Here is a 4,936-nt window from a genome sequence, read left to right on the forward strand (position 1 = left end):
TCTCTACAAAACCATCTACTCACGCTCCAGTAAGTTTTCTGATGCGTGCATAGACCCAAATTCTGCCTCAGTTCCACTGGGGTTTTATCTACTCCTGACTGATCCAAGACTCTGAGCTACCACCATCGCCTGGGACGCCTCACGAGTTCAGGCTTCCTGGAGTGGGTGAGATCTCTCATTTTCCCACTCTGTTTCCTTTTCTTCCTCAGGTATTAACCTTTAAAAATGTAACTTATTTTGTTTAGGCTCTCCTTGAGTAGTTATCACTATTAGTCCATAAATAACTTTATTCTTCTGTTTGTATCTTCCACATTTATTCTGCAGCAATGCTTCTTTTACCTAAACTACAGATCCCTGTAGCACCCAAAAATACTCTGGGGTTTGCTCATCAAGTGGGTTACTACCAGTACAATTGTGATGTAAGAGTGGGGATAGGGACATGCTAAATCTGGGACAAATAAGGATGTCAGCTTGAAAATGCTGTTTGACTCATTCCATGGGGCACACAAGCAGTACATTGATAGAATTACACAACCATGCCCCCTCCAGAAGAGTAACCTTAATAAATGAGCGTATTCCAAAGTAACGGGCAAAGCTGGTCACAAATTGCTGAACAAATGCAGGCAGCATGTGACCCTAATCACATGTTAATTGTTGAGTAGTTGCTGTGGAGTAGGGAAACTGAGGCACAGACCTGCGCAAGCTCTCTTTTTCTTTTTCAGACCAAGCTCCTTTAGCAAAGTCTCTCTCTCTCTCTCTCTCTCTCTCACTCATAGAATATTGTTAACCTTCTGTTAAGAATCTTGCTTAGAATACCTGTAGAACTGTGCAATAAGGAGTTAAGAGTTGTGCCTTAAAAATAAAGGTTTTACAGCAATACTGTTAGTAGTGAAAGAGGGGTGCTTTACAACAGCTTTATACACAAGCAGTACATTAGTAGAATGATCAGGGGGAAAAAACCCAAACAAGTAACCCCAATAAATGAGCATACCCCAAGTAATGGGCAAATCTGGTAAAAGTACACAAATACTAAGGGTCTTCCTGGCTAACTGCATGAATAATCAAGAATCTTTACAATAACTGTATAGTCATTTCTTAAATGGTTTGCATGCCTTTAATCATGGTGATTTATTTATTGCTCCCCTTTCTCTATTGTTTATCTGTGTGGTCTCTGTCTGTTTTTTTGATTTTCTTTGGCTGATGTATAAATAATTTTACTGGGTGTAAACCAATTAAGGAGTTGGGATCTAATTTGTTAGATAATCAAGTAACATTATGTTAGGATTGATTAGTTAAATTACAGTAAAATGATCGATTAAAGGCATAGCTGAGAATGAGGTGATACTGATATGGGTAGGGTTACCATATTTAAAAAATAAAAAAAGAGGACACTCCACGGGGCCCTGGCCCCGCCCCTTTCCCACCCCCCGGCCCCGCCCCAACTCCGCCCCTTCCCCATCCTAACTCCACCCATTCCCCACCCATTCCCCAAAGTCCCCGCCCTAACTCCCCCTCCTCCCTCTCAGCCACGCGAAAAGAGCTGCCCAAGTGCTACCAGCTTCACGGTTTGCCGGACAGCCCCCAGACCCTGTGCCCCCGGCCGGCGCTTCCCCAGCACAGCTGAAGCCCGGGAGGGGAAGCACCCAGCCGGGGGCGCAGGGTCTGGAGGCTGCCCGGCAAACCCGTGAAGCCGGTAGCGCTCGGGCTTCGGGCAGCCCCTATGCCTCCAGACCCTGCGCCCCCGGCCAGGCACTTTCCCTCCCGGGCTCCAGGTACTCTGCTCCTCCCCTGACTCTTCGGCTCTGTTTAAGAGCCAAGCTGCCCGAGCCAGCGCTCCCAGCTTCAGGCAGCCCCCTTGCCTCCAGACCCCGAGCCACCGGAGCAGAGCAGCTGGAGCCCGGGAAGGGAAGTGCCCGGCTGGCGGCTCGGGGTCCGGAGGCACGGGGGCTGCCCGAAGCCGGTAGCGTTGGCTCGGGCAGCTTGGCTCTTAAACAGAGCCCAAGAGTCAGGGGAGGATCAGAGCAGCTGGAGCCCGGGAGGGGAAGTGCCCGGCCGGGGGCGCAGGGTCTGGAGGCTGCCCGGCAAACCATGAAGCCGGTAGCGCTCGGACTTCTGCAGCCCCCTTGCCTCCGGACCCCAGCCAGGCACTTCCCCTCCCCGGCTCCAGCTGCTGTGCTCCTCCCCTGACTCTTCGGCTCTGTTTAAGAGCCGAGCTGCCCGAGCACTCTGGCTTCAGGCAGCCCCCTTGCCTCCAGACCCTGTGCCTCCTACCGGGCACTTCCCCTCCCCGGCTCCAGCTGCTGTGCTCCTCCCCTGACTCTCTTCGGCTCTGTTTAAGAGCCAAGCTGCCTGAGCGCTCCGGCTTCGGCAGCCCCCTTGCCTCCGGACCCCAACTGCCGGCCGGGCACTTCTCCTCCCCGGCTCCAGCTGCTCTGCTCCTCCCCTGACTCAAACTTCGACTCTGTTTAAGAGCCAAGCTGCCCGAGCCAGCGCTACCGGCTTCGGGCAGCCCCCGTGCCTCTGGACCCCAGCAGCCGGAGCAGAGCAGCTGGAGCCCAGGAAGGGAAGTGCCCGGCCAGCGGCTTGGGGTCCGGAGGCACGGGGGCTGCCCGAAGCCAGTAGCGCTGGCTCGGGCAGCTTGGCTCTTAAACAGAGCCGAAGAATCAGGGGAGGAGCAGAGCAACTGGAGCCGGGGAGGAGAAGTTCCTGGCTGGGGTCCGGAGGCACGGGGGCTGCCCAAAGCCGGTAGCGCTGGCTCGGGCAGCTTGGCTCTTAAACAGAGCCGAAGTCTGAGTCAGGGGAGGAGCAGAGCAGCCTCGGGAGAGGAAGTGCCCGGCCGGTATTTTTCCCGGACATGTTCGGCTTTTTGGCAATTCCCCCTGGACGGGGGTTTGATTGCCGAAAAGCCGGACATGTCCGGGAAAAACCGGACGTATGGTAACCCTAGATATGGGTATGTTATAGGGGTTTCTTTATTTCAGATTCTTCAGAATTTTAGAAAACTATTTTCTCCCAAAAAGTTGCACCAAGCCAAAAATTACTTCTACAACACACATAATGGCAAGTAGGGTGACCAGATGTCCTGATTTTATCGGGACTGTCCTGATATTTCCTTGTTTGTCCCGCGTCCCGACCGACATGCGGTCGGGACACTGGACAAACAAGGAAATGCCCCGGAGCCTGGAGCCCGGAAGTGCTCGCACCCCCCCCCCGCCCCGACTCCGCCCCCTCCTCCCCCGATTGGCTCCCTCCCCGAATCCCCGCCTCTTCCCCAGGCTCACCATTCCCCCTCCCTCCACAAGCGCTGGAGGGAGGCCCGGGAGACGCAGGGGAAGCGCGGGGCCGGGGTGAGTAAGAGTCCGGCCTGGTCCCTTGCAGGCAGGACTCAGTTGGGTGGTAGGAGAGGAGGGGGGCGGCCCGCGGGGCCAGGCGGCGGCTGTTCTCACCCCCGGCCAGCGGGACTCGGGAGCAGCCGCTGCTGCAGCTCCCACTGCCTCGGGGGAGGAAGCGGCCATGGCGCTCCACGGCTGCGGCGCCTCCGAACCCCCCGAGCCGGGGCCTGCTGCAGGGACCCAGCAGCGCGTACGCTGGGCCCAGCCCCTGGCCAGTCGCGTCTGGGCTGCTGCCCAGCTGGTGCTATCCCGCGGCGGCCCCGGGGCGGAGGCATTGGCCGCCCAGCCCCGTTCGTTCCCCTGCGGGACGGGGGGGCTGGGGCCTGCTGCCCCCACTCCGGGGCCGCCGTGGGATAGCACCAGCTGGGCAGCAGCCCAGACGCGACTGGCCAGGGGCTGGGCCCAGCGTGCGCACTGCTGGGTTCCCGCAGCAGGCCCCGGCTCGGGGGGTTCGGGGGCGCCAGAGCTGCAGCCGCGGAGCGCCATGGCCGCTTCCTCCCCCGCGGCAGTGGGAGCTGCAGCAGCGGCTGCTCCCGAGTCCCGCTGGCCGGGGGTGAGAACAGCCGCCGCCTGGCCCCGCGGGCCGCCCCCCTCCTCTCCTACCACCCAACTGAGTCCTGCCTGCAAGGGACCAGGCCGGACTCTTACTCACCCCGGCCCCGCGCTTCCCCTGAGTCTCCCGGGCCTCCCTCCAGCGCTTGCGGAGGAAGGTTTTTTTTCGGCCCCGCCCCCTGCCACGCCCCCCCCCCCCCGCGTCACCCTCCCCCTCCCCCCGCGTCCCAATATTTGTCTTGGGTGATCTGGTCACCCTAATGGCAAGTAAGTAGAATGTTTCCATGTGTTCCGGTGCGGGGGAGGGATAGCTCAGTGGTTTGAGTATTGGCCTGCATTGTGAGTTCAATCCTTAAGGGGGCCATTTAGGGATAAGGGGAAAAAAAACTTGTTAGGACAGTATTTGGTCCTGCTAGTGAAGGCAGGGCACTGGACTCAATGACTTTTCAAGGTCCCTTCCAGTTCTATGAGATAGGTATATCTCCATATATTATTAAATATTATATTAATTGTTCATTCGTTTTCAGAACCCATTATCTTTTTTTATTGACATTTTTGTGCTGTTACATTTACTGTCCTGAGTCACTATGTCACTATGTCAGAGGGCGAACAATTTATGAGTTTACCCTGCATAAGCTTTATGCAGGGTAAAACGGATTTATTTGGATTTAGACCCCATTGGGAGTTGGGCATCTGAGTGCTAAAGACAAGCACACTTCTGTGAACTGTTTTCAGGTAAACCTGCAGCTTTGGGGCAAGTAATTCAGACCCTGGGTCTTTGCTGGAGCAGACAGGAGTGTCTGGCTCAGCAAGACAGGGTGCTGGAGTCCTGAGCTGGCAGGGAAAACAGGGATGGAAGTAGTCTTGGCACATCAGGTGGCAGCTCCCAAGGGGGTTTCTGTGATCAAACCCGTCACATACATGTGATGAAATTGGGAAATACAGCATAATGTAAATTTCATGGTTTACTTCACTGGAAACTATAATTGCAT

The sequence above is a fragment of the Malaclemys terrapin genome, chromosome 13, assembly GCF_027887155.1.
Source record: "Malaclemys terrapin pileata isolate rMalTer1 chromosome 13, rMalTer1.hap1, whole genome shotgun sequence".
Classification (NCBI taxonomy): Eukaryota; Metazoa; Chordata; order Testudines; family Emydidae; genus Malaclemys; species Malaclemys terrapin.